The 20,000-nt window shown below is 33.2% G+C and overlaps 2 long non-coding RNA genes across 2 annotated transcripts in view; one reads left to right on the forward strand and one right to left on the reverse strand.

The window, feature by feature from the left end:
• Positions 1–20,000, reverse strand: part of LOC141773339 (uncharacterized) — a 267,664-nt gene that overhangs the window by 13,986 nt on the left and 233,678 nt on the right. The gene's annotated exons all lie outside the window — the stretch shown is intronic.
• On the forward strand, positions 9,035–19,864 carry LOC141772107 (uncharacterized). Its single transcript, XR_012594851.1, has 3 exons — positions 9,035–9,267; positions 18,961–19,161; positions 19,562–19,864. It is a non-coding gene; the product is annotated as an uncharacterized LOC141772107 (long non-coding RNA).

The raw sequence follows: 20,000 nt of genomic DNA on the forward strand, positions 1-20,000 counted from the left end.
TTTATAGTTTATAGTTTATATTATATAGTTTATAGTATATAGTTTATAGTTTATATTATATAGTTTATAGTATATAGTTTATAGTTTATATTATATAGTTTATAGTTTATAGTTTATAGTATATAGTTTATAGTTTATATTATATAGTTTATAGTTTATAGTTTATAGTATATAGTTTATAGTTTATATTATATAGTTTATATTATATAGTTTATAGTTTATATTATATAGTTTATAGTTTATAGTATATAGTTTATAGTTTATAGTTTATAGTTTATATTATATAGTTTATAGTATATAGTTTATAGTTTATATTATATAGTTTATAGTATATAGTTTATAGTTTATATTATATAGTTTATAGTTTATAGTTTATAGTATATAGTTTATAGTTTATAGTTTATAGTTTATATTAATAGTTTATAGTTTATAGTATATAGTTTATAGTTTATAGTTTATAGTATTTATAGTTTATAGTTTATAGTATATAGTTTATAGTTTATAGTTTATAGTTTATATTATATAGTTTATAGTATATAGTTTATAGTTTATATTATATAGTTTATAGTTTATAGTATATAGTTTATAGTTTATATTATATAGTTTATAGTTTATAGTTTATAGTATATAGTTTATAGTTTATAGTTTATAGTTTATATTATATAGTTTATAGTATATAGTTTATAGTTATAGTATATAGTTTATAGTATATAGTTTATAGTTTATATTATATAGTTTATAGTTTATAGTATATAGTTTATAGTATATAGTTTATAGTTTAAACTATAATATATAGTTTATAGTATATAGTTTATAAGTTTATATATATAGTATATAATATATAGTATATAGTTTATAGTATATAGTTTATAGTTTATATTATATAGTTTATAGTTTATATTATATAGTTTATAGTTTTATAGTTATAGTTTATATTATATAGTTTATATTATATAGTTTATAGTATATAGTTTATAGTTTATAGTATATAGTTTATAGTATATAGTTTATAGTTTATATTATATAGTTTATAGTATATAGTTTATAGTATATAGTTTATAGTTTATATTATATAGTTTATAGTATATAGTTTATAGTATATAGTTTATAGTATATAGTTTATAGTATATAGTTTATAGTTTATAGTATATAGTTTATAGTTTATAGTTTATAGTTTATAGTATATAGTTTATAGTTTATAGTTTATAGTTTATAGTTTATAGTTTATAGTATATAGTTTATAGTTTATAGTATATAGTTTATAGTTTATATTATATAGTTTATAGTTTATAGTTTATAGTTTATAGTATATAGTTTATAGTTTATAGTTTATAGTTTATATTATATAGTTTATAGTTTATATTATATAGTTTATAGTTTATAGTTTATAGTTTATAGTATATAGTTTATAGTTTATAGTTTATAGTATATAGTTTATAGTTTATATTATATAGTTTATAGTATATAGTTTATAGTTTATATTATATAGTTTATAGTATAGTTTATAGTATATAGTTTATAGTATATAGTTTATAGTTTATAGTATATAGTTTATAGTTTATAGTATATAGTTTATAGTATATAGTTTATAGTTTATATTATATAGTTTATAGTTTATAGTTTATAGTTATAGTTTATAGTTTATATTATATAGTTTATAGTATATAGTTTATAGTTTATAGTATATAGTTTATAGTATATAGTTTATAGTTATATTATATAGTTTATAGTTTATATTATATAGTTTATAGTATATAGTTTATAGTTTATATTATATAGTTTATAGTATATAGTTTATAGTTTATATTATATAGTTTATAGTTTATATTATATAGTTTATAGTTTATAGTTTATAGTTTATAGTTTATATTATATAGTTTATAGTTTATATTATATAGTTTATAGTATATAGTTTATAGTTTATATTATATAGTTTATAGTATATAGTTTATAGTTTATATTATATAGTTTATAGTATATAGTTTATAGTTTATATTATATAGTTTATAGTATATAGTTTATAGTTATAGTATATAGTTTATAGTTATAGTTTATATTATATAGTTTATAGTATATAGTTTATAGTTTATAGTATATAGTTTATAGTTTATATTATATAGTTTATAGTATATAGTTTATAGTTTATAGTTATATAGTTTATAGTTATAGTTTATAGTATATAGTTTATAGTTTATATTATATAGTTTATAGTATATAGTTTATAGTTTATATTATATAGTTTATAGTATATAGTTTATAGTTTATATTATATAGTTTATAGTATATAGTTTATAGTTTATAGTATATAGTTTATAGTTTATATTATATAGTTTATAGTATATAGTTTATAGTTTATAGTTTATAGTATATAGTTTATAGTTTATAGTTTATAGTTTATATTATATAGTTATAGTTTAATATTATAGTTTATAGTTTATAGTTTATAGTTTATAGTTTATATTATATAGTTTATAGTTTATAGTTTATAGTTTATAGTTTATAGTATATAGTTTATAGTTTATAGTTATTATAGTTTATAGTTTATAGTTTATAGTTTATAGTTTATAGTTATATAGTTTATAGTTTATAGTTTATAGTATATAGTTTATAGTTTATAGTTTATAGTTATATAGTTTATAGTTTTATAGTATATAGTTTATAGTTTATAGTTTATAGTTTATAGTTTATAGTATATAGTTTATAGTTATATAGTTTATAGTTTATATTATATAGTTTATAGTTTATATTATATAGTTTATAGTTTATAGTTTATAGTTTATAGTATATAGTTTATAGTTTATAGTTTATAGTATATAGTTTATAGTTTATAGTTTATAGTTTATATTATATAGTTTATAGTTTATAGTATATAGTTTATAGTTTATAGTTTATAGTTTATAGTTTATAGTTTATAGTATATAGTTTATAGTTTATAGTTTATAGTTTATAGTTTATAGTTTATAGTTTATAGTATATAGTTTATAGTTTATAGTTTATAGTTTATATTATATAGTTTATAGTTTATATTATATAGTTATAGTTTATAGTTTATAGTTTATAGTTTATATTATATAGTTTATAGTTTATAGTTTATAGTATATAGTTTATAGTTTATAGTTTATATTATATAGTTTATAGTTTATAGTATATAGTTTATAGTTTATAGTTTATATTATATAGTTTATAGTTATAGTTTATAGTTTATAGTTTATAGTTTATATTATATAGTTTATAGTATATAGTTTATAGTTTATAGTTTATAGTTTATATTATATAGTTTATAGTTTATAGTTTATAGTTTATATTATATAGTTTATAGTATATAGTTTATAGTTTATAGTTATTATAGTTTATAGTTTATAGTTTATAGTTTATAGTATATAGTTTATAGTATATAGTTTATAGTTTATAGTTTATAGTTTATAGTTTATAGTATATAGTTTATAGTTTATAGTTTATATTATATAGTTTATAGTATATAGTTTATAGTTTATAGTTTATAGTTTATATTATATAGTTTATAGTTTATATTATATAGTTTATAGTATATAGTTTATAGTTTATAGTATATAGTTTATAGTTTATAGTATATAGTTTATATTATATAGTTTATAGTTTATATTATATAGTTTATAGTTATAGTTTATATAGTTTATAGTTTATAGTTTATAGTTTATAGTTTATATTATATAGTTTATAGTATATAGTTTATAGTTTATAGTTTATAGTTTATATAGTTTATAGTATATAGTTTATAGTTTATAGTTTATAGTTTATATTATATAGTTTATAGTATATAGTTTATAGTTTATAGTTTATAGTATATAGTTTATAGTTTATAGTATATAGTATATAGTTTATAGTATATAGTTTATAGTTTATAGTTTATAGTTTATATTATATAGTTTATAGTTTATAGTATATAGTTTATAGTTTATAGTTTATAGTATATAGTTTATAGTTTATAGTTTATAGTTTATATTTATAGTTTATATTATATAGTTTATAGTTTATAGTTTATAGTTTATAGTTTATATTATATAGTTTATAGTTTATAGTTTATAGTTTATATTATATAGTTTATAGTTTATAGTTTATAGTTTATAGTTTATAGTATATAGTTTATAGTTTATAGTTTATATTATATAGTTTATAGTTTATAGTATATAGTTTATAGTTTATAGTTTATAGTTTATATTATATAGTTTATAGTTTATAGTTTATAGTATATAGTTTATAGTTTATAGTTTATAGTTTATATTATATAGTTTATAGTATATAGTTTATAGTTTATAGTTTATAGTTTATAGTTTATAGTATATAGTTTATAGTTTATAGTTTATAGTTTATATTATATAGTTTATAGTTTATATTATATAGTTTATAGTTTATAGTTTATAGTTTATAGTATATAGTTTATAGTTTATAGTTTATAGTATATAGTTTATAGTTTATAGTTTATAGTTTATATTATATAGTATATAGTTTATAGTATATAGTTTATAGTTTATAGTTTATAGTTTATATTATATAGTTTATAGTTTATAGTTTATAGTTTATAGTTTATAGTATATAGTTTATAGTTTATAGTTTATAGTATATAGTTTATAGTTTATAGTTTATAGTTTATATTATATAGTTTATAGTTTATATTATATAGTTTATAGTTTATAGTTTATAGTTTATAGTTTATATTATATAGTTTATAGTTTATAGTTTATAGTATATAGTTTATAGTTTATAGTTTATATTATATAGTTTATAGTTTATAGTATATAGTTTATAGTTTATAGTTTATATTATATAGTTTATAGTTTATAGTTTATAGTTTATATTATATAGTTTATAGTATATAGTTTATAGTTTATAGTTTATAGTTTATAGTTTATATTATATAGTTTATAGTATATAGTTTATAGTTTATAGTTTATAGTTTATATTATATAGTTTATAGTATATAGTTTATAGTTTATATTATATAGTATATAGTTTATAGTTTATAGTATATAGTTTATAGTTTATAGTTTATATTATATAGTTTATAGTATATAGTTTATAGTTTATAGTTTATAGTTTATATTATATAGTTTATAGTTTATATTATATAGTTTATAGTATATAGTTTATAGTTTATATTATATAGTATATAGTTTATAGTTTATAGTATATAGTTTATAGTTTATAGTTTATAGTTTATATTATATAGTTTATAGTATATAGTTTATAGTTTATAGTTTATAGTTTATATTATATAGTTTATAGTATATAGTTTATAGTTTATAGTTTATAGTTTATATTATATAGTTTATAGTATATAGTTTATAGTATATAGTTTATAGTTTATAGTTTATATTATATAGTTTATAGTATATAGTTTATAGTTTATAGTTTATATTATATAGTTTATAGTATATAGTTTATAGTTTATAGTTTATATTATATAGTTTATAGTTTATAGTTTATAGTTTATAGTTTATAGTTTATATTATATAGTTTATAGTATATAGTTTATAGTTTATAGTTTATATTATATAGTTTATAGTATATAGTTTATAGTATATAGTTTATAGTTTATAGTTTATAGTTTATATTATATAGTTTATAGTATATAGTTTATAGTATATAGTTTATAGTTTATAGTTTATAGTTTATATTATATAGTTTATAGTATATAGTTTATAGTTTATAGTTTATATTATATAGTTTATAGTATATAGTTTATAGTTTATAGTTTATAGTTTATATTATATAGTTTATATTATATAGTTTATAGTTTATATTATATAGTTTATAGTATATAGTTTATAGTTTATAGTTTATAGTTTATAGTATATAGTTTATAGTTTATAGTTTATAGTTTATAGTTTATATTATATAGTTTATAGTTTATATTATATAGTTTATAGTATATAGTATATAGTTTATAGTTTATAGTTTATAGTATATAGTTTATAGTTTATAGTTTATAGTTTATAGTATATAGTTTATAGTTTATAGTTTATAGTATATAGTTTATATTATATAGTTTATAGTTTATAGTATATAGTTTATAGTTTATAGTATATAGTTTATAGTTTATAGTTTATAGTATATAGTTTATAGTATATAGTTTATAGTTTATAGTTTATAGTATATAGTTTATAGTATATAGTTTATAGTATATAGTTTATAGTATATAGTTTATAGTTTATATTATATAGTTTATATTATATAGTTTATAGTTTATATTATATAGTTTATAGTATATAGTTTATAGTTTATAGTTTATAGTATATAGTTTATAGTTTATAGTTTATAGTTTATAGTTTATATTATATAGTTTATAGTTTATATTATATAGTTTATAGTATATAGTTTATAGTTTATATTATATAGTTTATATTATATAGTTTATAGTTTATATTATATAGTTTATAGTATATAGTTTATAGTTTATAGTTTATAGTTTATAGTTTATAGTATATAGTTTATAGTATATAGTTTATAGTATATAGTTTATAGTATATAGTTTATAGTTTATATTATATAGTTTATATTATATAGTTTATAGTTTATATTATATAGTTTATATTATATAGTTTATAGTATATAGTTTATAGTTTATAGTTTATAGTTTATAGTTTATAGTATATAGTTTATAGTTTATAGTTTATAGTTTATAGTATATAGTTTATCGTTTATAGTTTATAGTTTATAGTATATAGTTTATAGTTTATAGTTTATAGTTTATAGTATATAGTTTATATTATATAGTTTATAGTTTATAGTATATAGTTTATAGTTTATAGTATATAGTTTATAGTTTATAGTTTATAGTATATAGTTTATAGTATATAGTTTATAGTTTATAGTATATAGTTTATAGTATATAGTTTATAGTTTATAGTTTATATTATATAGTTTATAGTATATAGTTTATAGTTTATATTATATAGTTTATAGTATATAGTTTATAGTTTATAGTTTATAGTTTATAGTTTATATTATATAGTTTATAGTATATAGTTTATAGTATATAGTTTATAGTTTATAGTTTATAGTTTATAGTATATAGTTTATAGTATATAGTTTATAGTATATAGTATATAGTTTATAGTTTATATTATATAGTGAATAATCTGTGCAGTGAGCTGGAGGGATAATTGGCTCAAGGTGCAGCTGATTTAATTGGCAGCTTTCTGACCAATAAGCTGCTCTGATTTATTCACTAACTTTAACAGCAGCAGCAGCCTGGTTCTGGTCTGGTTCTGATTCTGGTCCTGGTTCTGGTCCTGGTTCTAGTAAATGTAGTAGCTGCTCCTCCACACAGAGTGTTTTGACCCGCTGGTTCCAGAAGGTTCCTCTGTCATCACCTGATCGCGTGTTCGTGTGTTAGTGTTAGTGTGTGTGCGCGTGCAGCAGCTCACCGTGTTCTTCTTCATCACCATCCTGTCCAGCTTCCTGGCGACGCGCTCCACCTCCTGCTCTCTGGACATGATGGGCTCCAGGTTCACTCCTCAGTCCTTCTGTCCTCTGTCCTCCTCTCTGCTGCTGAGGACACAACCTCCATGGATGGAAGACAAACTCTCTCTGTCTGTCCTCCTCTTCACTCACTCAGTCTGTCTCTGTCTCTCCCAGCTGCTGCTGCCGAGCTCTCGTTTGTTGTTGTGTGTCACCGGGGCTGATGGGAGTTGTAGTTTTCTTTATACTAATTCAGCCTGGAGCAACTTGGACTCAACTTTCTTTAAGAGGACACTCTGCTGTCCTGCAGCTAGAGAGGACATCCTGCAGCCAGAGAGGACATCCTGCAGCCAGATATGACAACCTGCAGAGAGGACTTCCTGCAGCCAGAGAGGACATCCTGAAGAGAGGACATCCTGCAGCCAGAGAGGACATCCTGAAGAGAGGACATCCTGCAACCAGAGAGGACATCCTGCAGCCAGAGAGGACATCCTGCAGAGAGGACATCCTGCAACCAGAGAGGACATCCTGCAGCCAGATATGACAACCTGCAGAGAGGACTTCCTGCAGCCAGAGAGGACATCCTGAAGAGAGGACATCCTGCAACCAGAGAGGACATCCTGCAGCCAGAGAGGACATCCTGAAGAGAGGACATCCTGCAACCAGAGAGGACATCCTGCAACCAGAGAGGACATCCTGCAACCAGAGAGGACATCCTGCAGCCAGAGAGGACATCCTGCAGCCAGAGAGGACAACCTGCAGAGAGGACATCCTGAAGCCAGAGAGGACAACCTGCAGAGAGGACTTCCTGCAGCCAAGAGGACATCCTGAAGCCAGAGAGGACAACCTGCAGCCAGAGAGGACAACCTGCAGCCAGAGAGGACAACCTGCAGCCAGAGAGGACAACCTGCAGCCAGAGAGGACAACCTGCAGCCAGAGAGGACAACCTGCAGCCAGAGAGGACAACCTGCAGCCAGAGAGGACAACCTGCAGCCAGAGAGGACAACCTGCAGCCAGAGAGGACAACCTGCAGCCAGAGAGGACAACCTGCAGCCAGAGAGGACATCCTGCAGCCAGAGAGGACAACCTGCAGAGAGGACATCCTGAAGCCAGAGAGGACAACCTGCAGCCAAGAGGACATCCTGAAGCCAGAGAGGACATCCTGCAGCCAGAGAGGACAACTTGCAGCCAGAGAGGACATCCTGCAGCCAGAGAGGACATCCTGCAGCCAGAGAGGACATCCTGCAGCCAGAGAGGACAACCTGCAGCCAGAGAGGACATCCTGCAGCCAAGAGGACATCCTGAAGCCAGAGAGGACAACCTGCAGAGAGGACTTCCTGCAGCCAAGAGGACTTCCTGCAGCCAGAGAGGACATCCTGCAGCCAGAGAGGACAACCTGCAGCCAGAGAGGACAACCTGCAGCCAGAGAGGACAACCTGCAGCCAGAGAGGACAACCTGCAGCCAGAGAGGACAACCTGCAGCCAGAGAGGACAACCTGCAGAGAGGACAACCTGCAGCCAGAGAGGACATCCTGAAGCCAGAGAGGACAACCTGCAGAGAGGACATCCTGAAGCCAGAGAGGACAACCTGCAGCCAAGAGGACATCCTGAAGCCAGAGAGGACATCCTGCAGCCAGAGAGGACAACTTGCAGCCAGAGAGGACATCCTGCAGCCAGAGAGGACATCCTGCAGCCAGAGAGGACATCCTGCAGCCAGAGAGGACATCCTGAAGCCAGAGAGGACAACCTGCAGAGAGGACTTCCTGCAGCCAAGAGGACTTCCTGCAGCCAGAGAGGACATCCTGGATGGACACCTGGTCTCCACAGGTGGGACACGTTCCTTCATTCATCATTAACATTTAAATATATAACATTAAGCCTACAAGTTATATATATTATAGACTACACTGTAAACAATTGCTGTTAATTTACAGCAGAATTTCAACAGTATTAACCTGTTATTGCTAAAAACAGTGCTTTACTGTTAATACAAAAGAAAATCTGTTAAATTATGCTCATAGGCCGTTTTTTAACTGAACTATAATGTATTCTTAAAAAACAGCACTTTACTGATCAACTGTCTAAAGTATCATGAATAACAGTTTCATGCAGTATTTTTTTAATTCTGGGAAGAGCATTTCACCTGATCTGCACATGTGAGGCTGGATCCGTTCTTTTCTTCATCCATTCCGATCTTACTGATTATTTGGTAAGTAGTAATTTTATTTAATTAATAAATCTGTGCAAAGGTTATCAGTGATGTTTCCAGTTAGTTTGCATTACAGAATATGTGCATGTCATGATAGAGGGATTCAACAGCTAGCTAGAATTTCACAGATGATTGCATATTAATCGGACAACACAAGGAGCTCATTTTAATTTCTATGTATTCAAGTTAATATCTAAGTTAATGTGCTGACACATGTATTTTGCCAGTGAATTCATGCATAACGACGGTGTATACATTTTACAGTCTATGGAAGTCCTTTCAACATTTAAAGTAACATTAAGACTTCAGTGCATGTTGGTTATTGGGTGGTAATTCAGCAGAGCAGATACAAAATTGAAGGCAAGGTTATTTACTAGCTAACTAGTGTTTTTGAATGATATCTGAAAACCACATGTTCTATAGATCAGATGGTCAGAATATTCATCAAAAAACGGTTTCTCAACCAGTAATGCACACCACTCAACACAACTCATTTCAAACATTGACTAAAAATCCATGAAGTTGACTGAGGAAAATTCTTTCTAAGTTTCAGGTGAAACAGCAGGAAGCTATTGGCGCTGGATGGTCAGCCTTGAGGGCCACTTCATATGTGAGGGGATCCAGCCCACCTTCTCGATGGGGCTTGCTGCATTATTTTCCACCTTCTACACCTGCACGCTCAAGTTAATCTCAAGGTTAGATACTTTCAGTAAAACCTGTATTTTTATTGTGGCATTAATCTAAGTGATTCACACAACTTGATTTTTACACAGTGCCTGAAGAAACACTATCATTTTTCAGGTGCACCGTAGGAATAAACCCTGAGAGAGGCACCAAGGATGGACAGGGCAAAGTCTTCTCAAAGAAAACTGGCAAATTCACGAGCTACAAGACAAGACTACAACCGTATATCCACATGTATCCACTCTGCTGATGGGACTCATGGACTTGAGTGGGACTTCATTTAAAATGGTGAGTTTACATTACATACATGATAAGAGGAAATGAGGGCTACACACGCTGATTTTCTATGTGAGAAGTTACAATGAAAGTTATGTTGGAACTCATATATCTCTCTCTCACACAGTCAGCGGGCTACCAAGGCTGGATTGAGAGAACTGGTGTCTTTGAGTGGGCCATAAGTCATTCACTAACTCACTCCCCCATTATCGCCCAATACTTGGACTTCCACACTTATCCATGTGCCTTGTTAGAGACTGAATATTCATACTTGGACATGATGTCACATGTCTGGTGGTGTTGGTGCTCATTATGATATAAGGCAAAATATTATTTGAGAGTTTTGTTTTAACTCTATGATATAGCTCAACTGTCTGTAACTGTTCCACAAAGTAAGGTTAGTAAGATTGACAGATGTCTTCAGAAATGCTATTTCTTCTGAAATTTGGTTTGTTATCTGTGTCAGGTTTTTGTTGGCGCTGTGTTGAACTTCATATGAAAATAAAAAGTAAAGAGCAATAAGATAAGCTGTAGATGTTCTTTTCTCACACATTGTACATGATTGTAAAAGCAGTGAATTAGCTCTGTTCTTCACTCACATGTTGTTATGGTTTGCATTCTGTGCTTGTAGCCAGCTATAGACAGACATTTTGGGCATCATAGCCTTAATTATAGCCTTTTTCTTAACAAGTGCCTTTAATTGTATTTAGTGTGACTATTCCTATGTCTGTAACCTGCTAAGTCGATTCATCTAGGCAAAAAATAATGTTTATTAAAATGTATGTAAAAAATACAACCTAAATAGTGCATTAAAACAAATCAGTAAGATAATGTAAAAGAAAGGGGAAAAACAGCTATATAATGTATCTTTAAACAGGAAATTAACTATAAAATACTGTGAAATTAATCAAAAAACCTGTATATACTGTATTTTTCACTAACAGTACAAAGCTGTAAATTTCAGCGACAGTATAATGTTAATTTTACAGTAGAATAATGGCAACCCTGCTGCCAGTTCTTTACTGTTATTTTACTGGGAAATTCTTAACAGTGTATATGTTATATATATTATAGACTATATGTTATATATATTATAGACTATATGTTATATATATTATAGACTATGTTATATATATTATAGGCTATATGTTATATATATATTATAGACTATATGTTATATATATTATAGACTGTTATATATATTATAGACTATGTTATATATATATTATAGACTATGTTATATATATTATAGGCTATATGTTATATATATATTATAGACTATATGTTATATATATTATAGACTATGTTATATATATTATAGACTATATGTTATATATATTATAGACTATGTTATATATATTATAGGCTATATGTTATATATATATTATAGACTATGTTATATATATTATAGACTATATGTTATATATATTATAGACTATGTTATATATATTATAGGCTATATGTTATATATATATTATAGACTATATGTTATATATATTATAGACTATATGTTATATATATTATAGACTATGTTATATATATTATAGACTATATGTTATATTGTTGGACGTAATCCGGAGAGGAACTGACAGAGGGTGAATACAGGTATATTCAGACAGACAGGTGAATACAGGTATATTCAGACGAAGGGTGAATACAGGTATATTCAGACGGAGGGTGAATACAGGTATATTCAGACAGACAGGTGAATACAGGTATATTCAGACAGACAGAGGGTGAATACAGGTATATTCAGACGGGGGGTGAATACAGGTATATTCAGACAGACAGGTGAATACAGGTATATTCAGACAGACAGACAGGTGAATACAGGTATATTCAGACGGAGGGTGAATACAGTTATATTCAGACAGACAGGTGAATACAGGTATATTCAGACAGACAGACAGGTGAATACAGGTATATTCAGACGGAGGGTGAATACAGGTATATTCAGACAGAGGGTGAATACAGGTATATTCAGACAGACAGACAGGTGAATACAGGTATATTCAGACAGACAGACAGGTGAATACAGGTATATTCAGACGGAGGGTGAATACAGGTATATTCAGACGGAGGGTGAATACAGGTATATTCAGACGGAGGGTGAATACAGGTATATTCAGACGGAGGGTGAATACAGGTATATTCAGACGGGGGGTGAATACAGGTATATTCAGACGGGGGGTGAATACAGGTATATTCAGACGGGGGGTGAATACAGGTATATTCAGACGGGGGGTGAATACAGGTATATTCAGACGGGGGGTGAATACAGGTATATTCAGACGGAGGGTGAATACAGGTATATTCAGACGGGGGGTGAATACAGGTATATTCAGACGGGGGGTGAATACAGGTATATTCAGACGGGGGGTGAATACAGGTATATTCAGACGGGGGGTGAATACAGGTATATTCAGACGGAGGGTGAATACAGGTATATTCAGACGGGGGGTGAATACAGGTATATTCAGACGGGGGGTGAATACAGGTATATTCAGACGGACAGGATGAGCAAAATAACGTTTTTTTTAACATACAGCATGTAAACATGTTCTAGTAGAAACACAAAATACAAGTATGATCCTGAGAATGAGCTGATGTGGGAGCTTTAAAGCAGCAGCGGGTAGAAACGGAGCAAATACGATTTTAAAAAAAAAGTTATTTTTATAAAACGGTCACTTTATCCTGACAGTAGTACATGAGATCATGTCCCTCTGTGTCCTCCGGTGTCCTCCGGTGTCTTCCGGTGCTCCTAACGGCATCTGCAAGATTTCACAGACCGGAAGAAAACAACCAATCAGAGCTGATCTGGAGTCTGCCGTCTCTGAGCAGCTGTCAGTCACTCAGGGTGAAACTAGGCAGCGCTGATCAGATATGGATCAATATTCTGGTACGTCAATGCCTATTTCTCTCCTCATGTTCTCAGAACTAGCATTAGGATGATACTCTAAATGTAGTTCCACACATCACAGCAGATACAGCACAAGTCAGTCTAACATTTTAGTTTTTACTATTTTAGATTAATCTGTGGGAGGTTGAGGGTCCCTCAGATGAACATGTGTGGGGAAGCATGTAGAAGATATTCCTCTGATAGAAACAGAGACTCAACAGCTGAAACCTGATGAAACCGTCCTGTTGACTCTTTAAAACGTGCTTCAGCTCGTCAGGATGACCTTCAGTATCTGACGGGTTCAGTTCTTCTGATTCCCTCTGAAAGACTCCAGCAGCTCAGTTCTGGTCTGCACCGACTGAGTCTGTCCTCTAGATGTCCGTGTTGTTCTGTGATGTAGTGAACGGAGTCAGACTGGTGATGATGAAACGGTTTATACTCTGTCTGAGTGTCTTTCTGTTTAGACCCCATTAATCTGTTAGTGAGCAGGAGGCTCTGCTGTCTGTCAGTCAGCAGGAGGCTCTACTGTCTGTCAGTGAGCAGGAGGCTCTGCTGTCTGTCAGTCAGCAGGAGGCTCTACTGTCTGTCAGTGAGCAGGAGGCTCTGCTGTCTGTCAGTCAGCAGGAGGCTCTACTGTCTGTCAGTCAGCAGGAGGCTCTGCTGTCTGTCAGTCAGCAGGAGGCTCTGCTGTCTGTCAGTCAGCAGGAGGCTCTACTGTCTGTCAGTCAGCAGGAGGCTCTACTGTCTGTCAGTCAGCAGGAGGCTCTGCTGTCTGTCAGTCAGCAGGAGGCTCTACTGTCTGTCAGTCAGCAGGAGGCTCTGCTGTCTGTCAGTCAGCAGGAGGCTCTGCTGTCTGTCAGTCAGCAGGAGGCTCTGCTGTCTGTCAGTGAGCAGGAGGCTCTGCTGTCTGTCAGTGAGCAGGAGGCTCTACTGTCTGTCAGTGAGCAGGAGGCTCTGCTGTCTGTCAGTGAGCAGGAGGCTCTACTGTCTGTCAGTCAGCAGGAGGCTCTACTGTCTGTCAGTGAGCAGGAGGCTCTGCTGTCTGTCAGTGAGCAGGAGGCTCTACTGTCTGTCAGTGAGCAGGAGGCTCTACTGTCTGTCAGTCAGCAGGAGGCTCTACTGTCTGTCAGTCAGCAGGAGGCTCTGCTGTCTGTCAGTCAGCAGGAGGCTCTGCTGTCTGTCAGTGAGCAGGAGGCTCTGCTGTCTGTCAGTCAGCAGGAGGCTCTACTGTCTGTCAGTGAGCAGGAGGCTCTGCTGTCTGTCAGTGAGCAGGAGGCTCTGCTGTCTGTCAGTCAGCAGGAGGCTCTACTGTCTGTCAGTGAGCAGGAGGCTCTACTGTCTGTCAGTCAGCAGGAGGCTCTGCTGTCTGTCAGTCAGCAGGAGGCTCTGCTGTCTGTCAGTCAGCAGGAGGCTCTACTGTCTGTCAGTGAGCAGGAGGCTCTGCTGTCTGTCAGTCAGCAGGAGGCTCTGCTGTCTGTCAGTCAGCAGGAGGCTCTGCTGTCTGTCAGTCAGCAGGAGGCTCTGCTGTCTGTCAGTCAGCAGGAGGCTCTACTGTCTGTCAGTCAGCAGGAGGCTCTGCTGTCTGTCAGTCAGCAGGAGGCTCTGCTGTCTGTCAGTCTGATCTGATGCAGGTCTGCTGATTCTATCTGACAACATCTGCAGAGGTGTGCAGATGTTTTTCCTCCATGTTTTATTTTGTTGGTCGTCTTCCACCCTAGAACTGTACAAATATTAACAATACAAGTGTTTGTTCTACATGGAGCAGATCTATGTACCCAGGAGGTGTTTGTTCTACCTGGAGCAGATCTATGTAGGAAGTGTTTGTTCTACCTGGAGCAGATCTATGTTCCGAGGAAGTGTTTGTTCTACCTGGAGCAGATCTATGTATGAAGTGTTTGATCTACCTGGAGCAGATCTATGTATGAAGTGTTTGTTCTACATGGAGCAGATCAATGTGAAGTGTTTGTTCTACATGGAGCAGATCTATGTATGAAGTGTTTGTTCTACATGGAGCAGATCTATGTATGAAGTGTTTGTTCTACCTGGAGCAGATCTATGTACCCAGGAAGTGTTTGATCTACCTGGAGCAGATCTATGTATGAAGTGTTTGTTCTACATGGAGCAGATCAATGTGAAGTGTTTGTTCTACATGGAGCAGATCTATGTATGAAGTGTTTGTTCTACCTGGAGCAGATCTATGTATGAAGTGTTTGTTCTACCTGGAGCAGATCTATGTATGAAGTGTTTGTTCTACCTGGAGCAAATCTATGTACCCAGGAGGTGTTTGTTCTATGTGTAGCAGGTCTATGTACCCAGGACGTGTCTGTTCTATGTGGTACTCTTCAGGTGATCTATGGACTCATTGGGTCTCACCTCTGACGCCAGGAAGTGTTCATTCTACTCTAAATGGATCTTTGGAGTCTCCGTTATTGACCATCTGAAACAGGAAGTGCCCACTCTCCTTGATCTGAGGCCGTTCACGCTGACCTCGGCACCAGGAAGCGTCCTTTCTGCGTCCGGCAGATCTACGGAGTCGGTGCTGGTTCTGACCTCAGACAGGAAGTGTCCTCTCAGCTGGATGGATGGAGCCGTCCTCACTTCCTTCAGAGAGCAGGCCAAGTATTGTGTGGAGGCGCTCCGTCTTCCTCTCTGATGGTAAATGAGTCTGCTGGAACGCCGTCACGGCTCAGGCTGTTTTCAGCCTGTGAGAGGTGAGCAACATTCAGTATGGACTAACTGGATGTCCACAGAGTTACTGGATGAAATGAGACATCAGAGGAGAGAAGCAGGAGTTACCGTAACCCTCATCACGCTGAATGAGAACGAGGCTTCAGCTGATTCTATCCACTGATCTCAGGTGGCTGTGTGCACCTTAAAGTTCTGTTAGTAACTTCCTCCAGGTATAAATCATTGCTGGTCGGTGTCTCATGGTCTCTCGTGTGTCTCCGCTGTTCAGACTCAGACTCCAACACAAACTCCAGTGAAGCACCAAAACCTCTTGGTTGTATCTAGTGAAGCTGTTAAACAGTGTTGGCCGCGGTCGGAGGACGCGGAGGAGACCGTAGCTTTGGTCTCCAGGACCGGAGTCTCTGCTCCTCTGCTCCTCTGCTCCTCTGCCTGCCTTCACTCACACACCACGCTCCTTCTCTCTCTCTCTCTCTCCACCTCTCACGTGCATGCTGCTCACTCCACACTGCAGAAGAGTTAGTTTAGCTCTGAGAATATCTAGTGAATGTTCAGTGGACGTTTGTGCAGAAATAACTGCTGCAGCTCCTCCAGACCAACAGAGGTTTCCCGTGTCTTGTGAAGTGACGGGGCTCCGCAGAGAGAAACGTTATCGTCTCCCCCGTTCCCTCCGGCCGCGGTCGGGAGGCTGAGGCGGGAAAAGCCAACACTAGGATCAGCATTGATTCATGGAGAGACCTTGGTCTGGTCAGCTAACATTACTGCCAAGCAGCTGAAATATAGAGTGATATTGTGCTTTTAGCTGACGTGTGTCTCCTCACTGTGTTGAGCGATGCTCCTTCATGTCTGTAGAGCGAGCACAAGCGCCAGCAACAGGACGCTGCCTTTAGTTGACTTAACGGACACAGGTGAAGCTGTTAACAAGACATTTCAGAGTCTTACACAGAGTCTCTTTAACAGACGGTTAACCAGACGTACATTTGCCAAGGAAGGAACCACTTAGTCCTCGTCCCTTAAAGGAGACATATCAGGCTCATTTCCAGGTCCATACTTGTATTCCTGGTTTCTACTAGAACATGTTTACATGCTTTAATGTTCAATAAACACATCACTGTTGTCCTCCTGTCTGTTTGAATATCTCTGCGTTCACCGTGTGTCTGAAGCGCTCCGTTTTAGCGCCCGTCTCTCTAAGCAGCTCAGCTCAGCTCGGAGCAGGACAATGGTGTCGTTGTGTTTCACGAGTTCAGCTTCGTGCTGTAATGGACTCATATTTCTTAAACATCAAAGAAGCGGTGAGAGGAAACGAGCGATGGATCTGCAGCATGAAAGGCCGTCTGACACCTGACATGTAATAAATGAATGACTTTATGTTTCATTCCCTTCAGTACAGCCGGTAGAAGGACTGTTAGCATTCCTTCCACAGCTTTAGGAAGTGCTCGTTGCTCTCAGACTGCTCTCATCCACCGTTCACAACTAGAACTACCTAAAGCAACGCACTCTAATTCAGGTTCATCCCACGACATCAATTCATGTGTAATTCACATCATCATGAAGCAGGAAGTATAAAGAGCAGTGAACAGCGTGTAGGGAGGAGGTCGGGGGGGAGGAGGGCCTTTACCTAAAACAAGTTTATTGAAGGGAACTATTAGTATAAACTTCAAAGAGAGAATACTCTGTGTACTTTTATATACTTAACAAAAGTATACGTGGCTTCTACTGACGTTTTGATCGAGTCGCCTGTTAGAGGATGTGAGAGATTGTAAATGTAGCTTTGATATTAAGTAGGACCGCTCAACGCTGCTTGCAGCTTTAATTCACTTTAATTCACTTTAATTCACTTTAAATCATCAAGAATCTTCTAGGTGTTTTGCGTTCTCCGTTCACCGTGGAGGCATCACAACATATCAAGTCAAATAGCAGAAGTCTCTTTATGTAATGCATAAAGTGTTGGCTGGGTACTATAAATTAAAGAAAACTTACAGTATACTTGCAGTAAGAAAATAATAAAGTAGTAGTTTACTGAGAGTATACTTTAAAGTGTACTTTCATGAACTAAGTAGTGGACTACGAGTATATAACTAACAGTTTACCTTGAAGTTCACTTGTAGTATACTTCACTTCATAATCTAGGTTCGGCACAAAATACATGTTAAATGTGAACTAGTTGTTTACTATTCTTACACTAGAAGTACACTTAAAGTACACTTCTATAAACTAAAAAGTGGGCCAATTTACTCCCAAGAAGTATAGAGGTAGTACACTTAAAAGTATACTACAAGTACTTCATAAAATAAACGTGAAGTATATATTTTTTTGGTAAAGGTGGATCAATAAATACCAGACCTTCACCAGGAGACCGGCGTCCGAGTCCCGTGTGAAACCAGAAGTCAACGAGGATTTATTTGTAACGTAACTTCCGTACTAGTGACGCCACTTCCAGAGTTATTCTAACCCAAACCGTCATCTTGTCCTAAACCTAACCAAGTAGTTGTATTGCCTAAACCTCAGGAAGTTGTTTCCTGTGAAGATGGAAGTTTATTTTGAAAAGACTCTACAGGCTGGACAATAAAGAGGAATAACTCTTCCATAAGATCATACCAACCGTTTTATGAGAATCTGCTTCTTTCTTGAGTTGTACGTCTCTGAAAATGATGATGTCATCATTTCACCGTGTGTGTGTGTGTGTGTGTGTGTGTGTGTGTGTGTGTGCGTGCGCGCGTGTGCGCGCGCGCGCGCAAAAGTGTTTATGTGTTTGTTTGTTTCCCAGCCGGCGGTGCCAACATTCCAGCCAGGCGTCCACGCCAGGAGACAGGAAGTCAGGAACCAAGGTGATGATGAAGTCATCATCCTGGGACAGAGAATGAGGCCGTCGGTCCTGTGTGGCACAGGTTGGGCACGCGTCCAGTCATTCTCCGCTCCGCGGGGGCGCCGACGTGTGGCGAGAATCAGCCTGAGACGAGAGACACCGGTAAGAAATCAACCTCTAATGTCTGTCTTATTGTTGTCATTGAGCTGATTGTGACTTCTCTCCTGTGGTGGAAGACGTCTTCACATCCTTTACTTCACACCACAGTGGGAATATATCGGACTGGGCTATATGAGCTCCGGCTGCTGTGGACTGACCGTACATATTAGATTATTGCATAATGCTCATTTAGTCCAAAACGCCGGGTCTTTACCCCTCAGTAGGAGACGTATCCAGAGACTGAACATCAAGCTGCCCAGATAGGCAGCTGGGGAGGAATACGAGTGGAACAGATTGTCATTCAACACTTTTCTTTGGGTTGTGCAAACTGACAGTTTAACATATATTAGTTTTTATTTCTTATTTTAAAACATTTTGTAATCTCTTTTCTCCATTTTTCAAGTCTTGCACCGCTGTCCGGCGTATCGAAGCAAAGCTGTCACTCGTGATTTAGCCTCAACAGTCTAACCTGTGTGTTTACGGGATGATTCCCTGGTTTTACGGACAGTTGGCGACACTAAGTCGGACGGACAGGATGAGAACAGTAATGTGTTTTTGGAACATTAAAGCATGTAAACATGTTCTGGTAGAAAGCCAGAATACAAGCGGGAACCTTTAAATGAAACCATGTGAGAGTCTTGGAGGGTAAATGTGTGTTTGGTGGAACGAACAACTCCAGAGCAGACACAGCTCTTCTGTAGGAGGCTGGAAACCACCAGTCTAACCAGGAACAATGCCGTCGATCTTATTGGCTTATGAATTGTGTTTTTATGTCATTTCTTTGTGAGACCGTATCGGACACAAATTTTAAAATCCGTCTGGAGAGAGGACCTTTCAGCGAG

Source organism: Sebastes fasciatus, chromosome 8, assembly GCF_043250625.1.
Source record: "Sebastes fasciatus isolate fSebFas1 chromosome 8, fSebFas1.pri, whole genome shotgun sequence".
Classification (NCBI taxonomy): Eukaryota; Metazoa; Chordata; class Actinopteri; order Perciformes; family Sebastidae; genus Sebastes; species Sebastes fasciatus.